Here is an 11,739-nt window from a genome sequence, read left to right as displayed (position 1 = left end):
TGAGACTTTGTTTGCCATCTACCCGAGTCCCGCTGTCACGACTGGCCGCACCCGCTTCGCGGGTGCCGCTGTGCGGGTTGAGACGCTGCCGGGAGAACCTACCCTGTGCTAAGGAGTGTGCTGGGGCGGAGAGGCTTCGTATCATCACAGGTGTGCTGCGCTGCAGGGACTCGCTCTCCCAGGAGTCCCTGCCTGACCTCTTCCAGCTGGGTCGTGCCCCCTGTTAGCCCCGCCCCCTGGACGACACACTTTGTTTAAAAACGACCTTCCTCCCTGGTGCAAGTGGGAACCTTTTGTATTCATTCAAGGAGACCATCGTGAGACTTTGTTTGCCATCTACCCGAGTCCCGCTGTCAGGACTGGCCGCACCCGCCTCGCGGGTGCCGCTGCGCGGGTTGAGACGCTGCCGGGAGAACCTACCCTGTGCTAAGGAGTGTGCTGGGGCGGAGAGGCTTCGTATCATCACAGGTGTGCTGCGCTGCAGGGACTCGCTCTCCCGGGAGTCCCTGCCTGACCTCTTCCAGCTGGGTCGCGCCCCCTGTTAGCCCCGCCCCTTGGTCACCTGGTCACCTCAGAATTGTAATATAACTGCGCCAGTCGCTCGCTGCGCGAGAGCGCCGGGCAAAGCCCGGGCAAAGGGCGGGCCCTCTGTGGCCCTCAGAGGCCTGAGGAGCCTGGGCTGGGCCACGCACTCTGCTTCAATCGTATCAACTTACCCACACATGGACATCTGAACTGTAAGCACGGACGCTATAATTCGAACTCCTTCCCACTTAGACACATAGGGAGTGTGTATATTTGCTTAGTATTTGTTTCTGTTGGTGGGATCTGATAATACTGTAACTCAAGCATTAACTGGAGTTGATATGGAGTGCCGAGAGACCAGAAGTATGACTGCAGGGGTTAAAAAGTTGACCGGCACCCTAGATGATTTTATAGTTCGTACCAACTCACTAATTGATGAGGGGATAGTCTTAATGGGCAGAAGGGTGTCACAAGATTTGGCATCGGCCAAAAGATCTTCATTAGGCCATATTGCCCAGACACGAACACCTGACACCTCAGTATGCATTAACATGCCAGCTAGGTCTAGTCCCCAACAATGCCCTGGTGTACCCCCTGACGCTAATTCTTTGTTAGAGGGCACATTGGGAAACGACTCTGTAGCTTTGCATGTGAACATCCAATCCATCACTACCGATATTGACCAGAGGGGGCAGATAGAGGGGGCGATCCCCAAAAATAGGTCCACTAAGTCGATTGTCAATAAAACTAGGAAAGTAGAAACCATCTCTAACCAGATGACAGTTGACAAAGAGATTGTAGCTGTTAGTGGGGATTCGGCCGTAAGAGTCGAAGATCCAGGGGACGTCCGGATGGTAGCTGGTGGCCTATCATTGAGTTTACTTGATGATACGCTCGCAGATGACAGTTTGGATGATATCCTGGAAGTAAGTGGGGAAGATGACAACCCGGGGGATACTCGTAGGGAAGAAAGAGAGGCAAACCTGATGAGCAACAATGTCATTGAAATCTTGAAGACTCTACTTGCACCCCTTGAGGCAAGGCTCCGGGGCATTGAACTTGTGTTGAAAAATATCCATATGGATATAAGTGCCCCTATCCCCGCTAAGAATAACATGGCCCCCAGTGCAACAACTAACGCCCGTAAACAACCTCTGGCTAATGACAATGCAGCTATGGGTAAAAAAATCGTGCCAAAGAACCCGACCAGGACCGCAGACTTGGCAGGATCAAATGTTAAGACATTTGAATTAAATAAAACTCCTATTCCTGTTAAGGTCAAGCCTACTAGCCAGGTTAAATTTAAAGACCAGATACCACAGACCTCTCTGACCCCAAATTTGGACTCAGCCCCACTTGAAAAGGCTGAGCCCCGAAGAAACATTCACCTTCCTCCAGATGCTGGCCCCTATGTTGTGGTTTTGACTGGGGTAACAGAACTAACACCACCCTACGTGGAACCCTTTCAAGCACTAAAGAATAAGGTATGCCACTGGCTATCAAATAGCCATCCCCTACCAGTGAATACCCCCAGTAACATTTTAATGGTGGAAAGAACCCCCTGGGTGGGTGGAAACAAGAAAAGACTACAAGGGGATTGCATAGTGGTAACCTCTGAAAACCCGCAGGTGGTGCAACATATCTGCAGTAGGACCCCTCACTATCAAGCCAGTACAGTCACTGCTAGGCCACTATCTTATTTCTATCTGCCAATTGAGCAGACGGACAAAAGATGGAGTTGGTTGAGAGCTCCAAATGACCAAAAGGGAAGGAGGAGGTCTAACTTCCCATGGAATGCTAATGCCCATACATGGGGTGGTGGGGGTGATGAAAGCTGGAGCATGGTTTATGGAAGAGGTGGTAGTTCCACACATGGGGGATTCGGGGCAGGGTCTTTTAATGGCCATTTTAACAGTTACCCCCAGTCTGTTAACTGCCAAGAACCATACTTTAATATCCCCATGGCTAACCGTTACGACTGCTTGTCTAACATAGGCTGGGTAGATTGACAAACACAGGGCCTATTGGTAAATGAGTTGGAAAACATCCCCCAAATCCCACCACAGCAGGTAAAAATCACCCAGACTTTTCAGGAGTTGAATACAGACATGGGCCTACCAGCCTTAGTTACCGACCCATGTAATGGCGGTGGTGAACAAGAACCCATAATTGAAAACAAAAAAGTAAGAGGAAAGGGGGAGTTATCCGTGGCCACGTGGAATATTGCCGGTCTTGGGAATAAAGTCGATGATCCCATTTGGAGGGATTTCCTAAGTACTATGGACATTATTGGCATGCAGGAAACCTGGGACACAAAAAACGTTTTGACTGTTGATGGTTTCACCACTTTCTATCTCCCAGCTGTCCCCTCCACTCGGGGACGGGCGTGGGGTGGTTTGGTGACGCTGATCTCTGCCAAAATCCCTGGTACGTACAAAGAAATAGCCACTGGCTGCCCCTATTGTCTGGCAGTACAAATAACACGTAAGGGTTACCACAATGTTCTTGTGGTAAACTTTTATAATTCCTTTGACAGGGCTCAACCTACGAGCAACTTAATGATGCTAAACTCTTTCTTCTTAAGATTTAAAGAGTCACTTGAGGTTGAATGCACTATTTTATTGTTGGGGGACTTTAATATTCATGAGTGTCCGGACAAATGTCCACCAAACGCTTTTTTGGGTCCCCCTGATCAAGTTGACATTCACTTCAAGCATACACACCAGGGTGTTTTACTGGAAACCATGTTGGCCGAATATGGGCTGATGTTACCAAGCAGGGGAGGTGAAGTTATTCCCACATTTATAGGACAAGGCAGTGGGTCAACAATAGATTTTATTTTTTTAAGTAGTACCTGTAGCAGTCATATCATCAGCTATTCCGTAGCGAGGTCTCATTTCAGTGACCATAATCCAGTCCTGTTAAGGATAAGAGATGTTATTATAATAACCAAGAGTAGGCCGAATATGGTGAACAAATGTGATATTAAGTCAACTGACCAAGCCCGTAGAATTAAGTGGTGCAAGATAGTCCCAAAGGAGTTTTTCTCAAATCTCTGTAATGGTAGCCGGGAGGAACTGGACCTCTGTATGAATGTAGATGCTGGGGACAAAGAAGTAGTGGAGGCGTATCAAAAAGTCTGTCATGAAATTGCCTCCAACTTGACACGACATGGCAAAGGTAAAAGCAATGGGAGGGCAGGCTGGTTTGATGAAAATTGTTTAATGGCAAATAAAAAATTAAAATCGGCCCTTAAAAGCAAACCAGTGGACAGAATGCTTGTAGCCACCCTCAGGAAAGATTATAAGGTAGCCGTTGAAAGGAGGCGACGTGAGATTAGAGAGGACGCCTGGGCAGAGTTAACGTCAATTGACGTGTTGAAAAATAGCGCCAAGTTCTGGGCAGTGGTAAACCAATCTTATTTTGCTGACTCTTGTAACAACGAACTGGACTGCGGAATACAAGAAGACAAATGGCTGCTGCACTTTAAGTCAGTTTATGAGGATGAGAATTCTGGGGAGGAGGCGTCGACCACCTTCATCAGGCTCCCCTATATCTTAGTAGTAAACGAAGGGGAGGTGGCCGTCGCAATTGGTAAAATGACCAGTAATAAGGCTCCAGGGCCGGACGGTGTCCCCTCCGACCTTTTTAAAGCTAACATAGCATTTTGGTCCAAAATCTTAACGAATGTTTTTAACAGAATTTCCAGTATAGGCATTCCAGAGACATGGTCCCAGTCGGTGATTGTCCCTATTTATAAAAAAGGTGATAGAGGTGACCCGGGTAATTACCGCCCAATTTCTCTTATTGATTCAGCGGTAAAGGTCCTAGGGAGAGTGGTCTTATGCAAACTAAATGATTGGCTTGAAGAAACTGATACTCTTTCCGCCCTACAGTACGGCTTTAGAAAAGGGCGAAGCACAATAGACCAAAGCCTCAATTTGCAACTGCTCATAGGGAAGTACACAATAGCGAAGCAAGGAAACCTATACATTGCATTTATGGACCTATCCTCGGCATTTGATCGAGTAAATAGGTCCAAGTTATGGGGTTTGCTCTTAAGGATTGGCATTGACCCCGATATTGTGTACTTCCTGGCAGACCTCCATAGGGACCTTACAGCCTCGGTGAGGTATGATCGAAAAGGTAACAGTACGGGGAAATTTAGCATCTCCAATGGTGTAAGGCAAGGATGCATTTTAGCCCCGTTGCTTTTTACGCTATATATTAACGATCTAGGAAGTGTTTTAGAACTATCATGTAAAGATATACCTAGGGGTGGGAAGTTTCTATTACCGGCATTATTATATGCGGATGATGCCGCCCTCTTAGCCTGCACTGCAGTGGGTCTCCAGTGCCTACTAAACTCGTTTTATGTTTTTATGACATCTCTTGATCTAAGTGTCAATTATGGTAAATCTCATGTAATGGTTGTGGGGCAGAAAGGTATGGCCCAGAAAAATGTTAAGGCGTTGCATTGCAATGGGCATAAATTGACAAGAGTGTCGAGATTTCCCTATTTGGGGGTTGTTTTTGATGACTGTTCAACTTGGCACCCCCAACTGTTGGAGAAAAAGAATGCCTTTGCTCGTTCTATCTCGGCAGTTCTGGGTTTCTCCCGCAAATTAGGGGTGAAACCCTTGGAGGCGGTACTGAAGGTTTATACTGCAAAATGCATTGCTATCGCAATGTATGGTGCAGACTTGTGGGGCTTCAGATCCGTTAAGATGCTACAGGTAGCGGAGGACAATTTTCTCAAAACAATTCTTTCCCTACCAAGATCTACGGCCGGTTTTATTGTACATCAGGAATGTGGCATAGATTACTTGGAGGATCGAATCGCTATGGCCCCACTACTAAAGTGGATCTCAGTCTGGCTGAACCCGGAATTGAAGGTGAACCACGAAGTTTTAAATGATTGCCTCGCACTTGATCAATGGGACTATATTCCATGGTTGAAATATGTCCAACAACTATCCATAAAGCTGGGACGGCCAGAACTGTTTAAAAAGCCATCTCACTTGGTCAAGGGCGACCTAAACTGGGTGAAAAACACCTTTATGTTAATTAGAGGGTCGGACAGAGAGGGCCTGGAATTGGCAAAGCCTACTGTGAGAACGCATCAATTGATTGTATCCTCTGGGTGTGAACTGGAACTGTATCTAAAGGTCGTCAACATCTCAAACCATAGATATCTTTTAACTAAGTTTCGGTTAAATAAAATCCACTTCTTGATTTCTGGCCGCCCCTGTTGGACTAAATCCCTTGATCTGGACTTGTGCAAATGTGATGGTTGTTCCCTTATGGATACTGTCCATTTTCTGTTTTTCTGTGGTTACTTCACTCAAATACCATACCCTTATTAAAGGGGAAAGGTTTTAGCCAAGTGAAGCCCGCTTTATTGTACCTTCAATTACTGTCAAACATTTGGGAAATCTGCAATGTTGCCAAATTTTTAACCATAGCATTGAGACTTAGCAAAAAGATCAATTGGACTTAGATGAATTACAATATATTTTATTACTTTTAAACATAAGTGTATAACGTTTTTATTCCTCTTTTTTAACTAAGGATTACTGCTCATAACTTTTTTTTAAAATGGACACCATGTACTTGTACTTTTATGTATTTTTCTATTTTTGGACCTCTTTGCATGTTTCTTGTATACTTTTGTGGTTTTGTAAATGAACCGAATAAAGTATTTTTTTGACTGACTGACTAATGCTGCTTTTCTACTTATGCTATGCTAGGAAAACAGATACATGAAATAGGGCTATGGTGAATGGTAAACAGTGAAAAATACATTATCACATAATTAATAAAAGTCTGTATCCCGTTTTTCCAGTAATGGACGAATCCTCCATCTTGCTTACGTTGTCCACATTATGGGTGGGTGGAATGGTGTGCGCAAGGGAAATGTGATCACATGACTGAGCTACTGAACAAGCTGAGAAAGCGTGACCTTGTGAAGGACAGAACATTTGTCAAGCGGGCAATGCCAGTGTCTTCATGGGAACGGAAACCGAGCTGTTGAAATTATTAGTTGAATATTAAAATGTTGCATATTTACCAGTGAGAGAGAAGCTGAAATTGATGACTATAAAAAAATGTTTAGAACAATAGTGTAGTCAAGAGTAGAATGATTTCACCATGGGGTGACATCCCATCCCCAGAACTCGACCAATGCCTTAGCCTGAAAATTCGAACTTAGCAACTATTGTGGGACTGACATGTAATTTAGAGTTTAAGAATAGGTTCTTCGGAGGTGTGGTTAGCGCTGCTGCAGGTTGCATAGGCTGAAGGTGTCCGAGTGTGGGGTGTGCTGCTGATCGTCGGGTTGCAGAGAGGCCTAGCTGTTCCTGTCCTGTCCCTGTCATGATTTTCCTGAGTCTTTGATCCCTGACTCTTGGTCCAGGGGTCCCCACTACTACCTAGGCCTGGGTGGTGGTTTTCCTTACAGATCCATTGGGTTTGTATTTGATCTAATCTAGCATTGCTGAATAATTTGCAGTCATATTTCTTGTCTCTGTACCTTATTTCTCTTCATCTATCCCTCCAAATTGACATTTAAATCGATATATCTTGCCTGTAATCTGATGTCTCTTCATCTGTCCACTCTTTTGCAACGTATATTTGAAATGATAGTTTACTTATTATGTTGATAAGTTTTGGTCTCTCTCACGAGGTTTCCAGCATTTGATTTTATGTAATAATCGATATAAGCAATTTAAATAAGTAGATAACATTATTAAATCCCACCGAGAGTCTCTAATCATTTTAGTCAGTTTAATGATTTGAGGTTTTCCTTTAGAATTTCCATTACCATCAACTCTTCAACTAGTTGGTTCATCGACCAAGTAGATGAAAAGTCGATTATGATTATTTCAGGTTGCATAGATAATACAAATGTTTAAAGTTTAGCAAGAGTAAAAATTGAGACAAGTTAACAAACTAGACCCCAGCACATCAGGGATCTGGCTGAATGTGTATGAGCCAATGTATATGATTTATTGAATAGTTATCCCTGATCAAATGATTGGGTTTGCGCTGGATCAGGAGCATGTATATTGATAATTGTAGTAGGAATTTTATTGATAGTAATGGAAGCTCTGAGGTGAATGCAAAAATAAAATGGTGGGTGCGATCCTCCTGCAGCGCTCCCGCCGCCTTTAGTCATGAAAAAACATGAAATATGTAAGGTTGTCACCTTGTGAACACACCTTCAGGGACAGGAGAGAGTCTAAAATGAAAGACAGTCAGACGTGTGACGTTGTTATTCTCCTCCACAAGGATGACAGGAGCCGCTGTTATCATTTAGGTTGTTTATTCTATTACATGCATCAGAGAGCGCCGAGCCGCTGAATGTTGCCGGCTCCGACACTCGCGCTCTTTTCTCAGGGATGCGCGCGCATCCCAGCATGGCCGCGGGCGTGCCGCGTCATCACGCTGCTCGCGCCACTAGAGCGCCAACTCTACATATCTCCCCTTTTTACACATAACAAAACTTGGAACTATTGTCCATCACCCATGTCATAGTCCTGGAACCTGGATGGTCTCACCACTGCTCTCCCCCCTCGGGTGCGTCTTACCGGGGTTGCAGTGTCCTCTCTCTCCTGAGTCGCTCCACTACCTTCTCATGGGTTTGGTTCAGCTGGGCTCCCCGTCGATCTCCTTATGCTCCTTTCCGCTTCCATGCTGTGGTCAACATTGCTGCCTTGCTCCTCATTCAAACCTCCTGCATCTGTGTCCACCTCCAAGCTGGAAAGTTTCACTTCCTGTTCAAACTCCGCTGTTCCTTCCTGTTCCTGTTCGTCGGCGTCCCATCTTACTATTCTATTGCACCTTGCCATCCTATCTTAAGACCATACATTTCCGTCGCTCAATAAGGCCGCTCGGTCGTACACCTCCTTAACTTGGAGTGGTTTACTGTACTTGCTGTCCCCTTTCCTTTGTAATGTCGCCAGCCTGACTCTCACCCATTCGCCTTTCTCCAGTCCACTGTCTCTCACGTTCTTACGTAAGTTGTAGTGTTTGGCATAAACTGCTTGTGCTTTCTCCAGATTGGCATGAACTACAGCAGGGGACCATTGGCTGGTCACTGTTTTTTCTTTCCACACTCTGTTGTCCCTCATGAAAGGGTCTCGGCCCTTCAATATCTGGAAGGGGCTATATCCTGTCCCCGTGGGTGTGATTCGGTAGGCCCATATCATTTTCCATATCTCCTTCTCCCAATCTTTCTCGCTCATTATGGCCGCCTGCACCGACCCCATCACCACTCTATTGAAACGTTCTACTAGGCCATTCCCAGCCGGGTGGTAAATAGACCTGTGCTTGAACAGGATTCCATTTCTCGTCATGAATTTAGTCCACTTCCACGTGGAGAAGCGTGGCTCAGTGGTTAGAGGCGGCAGACCCGGAAGCTGAGATCGGCCGTGGACCAGGGTTCGATTCCCCGCCTCGGCGGGTCTCGGGCTCAAAAATTCCACGGACTCGACAATTCTCGCTCCGGTGCCTACTCGACTCACGGGGTCACACTCTGCGACTCTGGGCAATAGCTTGCTTAATCTCCACTACGGCCCCTCGCGGCGGGATGCCTGGCTTTCACCTTGTGGATACCCTGCCGGGGTATCTCACAGGGGAATACCAGGACGGGTTCCCTAAGCAAGCGCCTTGAGACCCCTGGGTGATTTGTGCGCTATATAAATCGAAATACATTTACATTTACATTTACATTCTCTGAGGTGAACTGAGGCCCATTGTCACTTAGTATAGATTTGGGAATACCTTCTCTTACAAATGTGTCATTCAGGAACCTTACAACTGTCTCTGTGTCCATCACTTCTGCCACCTTCATTTCTGGCCACTTAGAGTACCTGTCTATGAGGACACATACGTACTTTTGGGTACCCTGTCCATCCAAAATCGGGCCTAAGATGTCAATGGACAGTTCTTCCCACGGGTTCCTTGGGGACTCGAACTTCCACAGCGCTGGCCTTAAGGGCTTAAGTGTTTTGTCCGCTTCTTGGCACTGTGCACATTCCCTGACGTATCGTTCAGCTTGTACATCCAAGCCCGGCCACCAGTACCCTTGCTTAGTCCGTAGTTTCATCTTTACGATCCCCAGATGTCCTTCATGGAGAATCGCTAGTAACCTCGGGACGATTCCTGCTGGGGGGATGACTTTATCTACTCTGTATACAAACACTCCCTTGTCGCCAACAGACAGTTCTTCCTGATTTCGTAATACTTCCTTAGATTTTCATCCATATGTCTTTTCTCCGGCCATCCCTTCACTATGCACTCCTTCACCTCCTGTAAGCCTCCATCCTCTTTATAGGCTTCGTGCCACTCTTGGTTACTGATGACTCTTTCTTGGTCCTCCGTCAATGCCACCATTTCTCCTCCGACTTCTCCGTCCTCTGCTTCCGTCTCCATTGCTGCTGCTCTGCTCAAATAGTCGGCTACTTTATTCCGACTGCCCGGGATATACTCCACGTCATATCTGTATTCCAACAGCTTCAACGTCATCTTGGCTATCCTGGGCATGGCGCTGGCATGTCCACTTGAGGTTAGTACTTTTACTAATGGTTTGTGATCCGTTTTCAACTGGAACCGTGTGCCCCATAGAAATTGTCGAAACCTTGCCATTGCCCACACTACAGCCAGCATCTCCTTTTCTATGACGCTGAATTTTTTCTCTGTATCACTCAGTGTGTGTGATGCAAAACTCAACGTTTCCTCCACTCCTTGGCCTCTGTCCTGCATTAACACTGCACCAAGTCCCTTGTCGCTGGCGTCTGTCGTGAGCACTGTTAGGCCCTGGGGATCGTATCCTTGCAGGGGTACTGCGTTCACCACATCTCTCTTTACACTCTCAAACTCCTGCTGTGTTTCTTCCGTCCAGCTGAATGGCGTCTTCTCCCTTGTCAGTTGTTGCATGTGGTGGGTCTTTGTTGCAAAATGTTGGACGAATTTACTATAGTATTCCTCCATGCCTACGAAGGATCTGACGTCCTCTCTGTTAGCGGGGGGCGGTGCGTCACAAAGTGCTCTTACATTCTCAGTTTTTGGTTTAATTCCTTGCACCCCTATCTCGTGCCCCAAGTAGGTTACTGATTCCATGCCCAGGTGGCATTTTTTCCACTCCGCCGTCAGGCCCTTTTCCTCCAGTACACTCAGAACCTTGGTTAGCTTGGCATCATGGTCTATTCTGTCTCGCCCCATCACCAGGATATCATCCTGAAAGTATTGGATGCCGTCCATGTTCTTGAACAGTTGGTGCATCAATTTTTGGAACACCGCACAGCCGATGCCAGTCCGAAATGCATGCGACAGAACTGGTAGCACCCAAAGGGAGTGATGAAGGACGTCAATCTCTTTCTCTCAGGATGTAATGCGATCTGGTGGTATGCAGAAGTTAAGTCTATCGTGGAATACCACTTTATTCCCCTTGTTTTTGCTAGCATCTCTTCGATGCAGGGTAAGGGGAACTTTTCCACTACAATGCTCTTGTTGAGCTCACGGAGGTCAACACACAGCCTGACCTTACCGCTGGGTTTCATTACCACCACCAGTGGTGCCAACCATTCTGCACATGTGATGGGTTCGATTATGCCCTTGTTCTCTAGTTCTTGTACCTCTTCCTGCACTGCCTCTCTTACGGCCAGGGGTATGTTCCTCACTTTGTGCGATACCGGTACCGCTCCTTCCTTGAGTACAATCTTGTGTGTAAACTTCTCTAGTCTTCCCACCTTGCCTCCAAATACTTTGGGGTACTCCTTATTCCCCTGGTCTAAGTCCGGCCAACTGTCTTGTTCGGTGAGTAGTATCTGGACCTTTCCTCCCGGGTCTAGTTTGATGCCCAGGTCCCCTTGGTCCAACCAACCCAAGACTGAAGGTTCCTTCTCCGAGACGTACAGTTTGCAGATGGCGGTGCGTCCCCTGAATTCGAACTTCAATGGTCTGAACCCTGCCATGGGTATGCGGTCTCCGTTGTACGTGACCGGTCGAATGTCCAGACGCTCCAGTTCCGGGCCCAGTGACGGCTTAAATGTCTCGTTCCATACCACCCTCTGGACTATCGTATAAGGTGAGCCTGTGTCCGCTACTATGCTTATTGGCACTCCTCCTATCGTCATATCCAACACTGGTTTGGTTGACCTCTTGGTGTCGACACAGAGTATCTGGTCGTAGATGCATAGCACGGTGTCTTCT

This window comes from Lissotriton helveticus, chromosome 4_1 (genome assembly GCF_964261635.1).
Source record: "Lissotriton helveticus chromosome 4_1, aLisHel1.1, whole genome shotgun sequence".
Taxonomy (NCBI): Eukaryota; Metazoa; Chordata; class Amphibia; order Caudata; family Salamandridae; genus Lissotriton; species Lissotriton helveticus.
Note: the sequence above shows the minus strand (reverse complement) of the source record.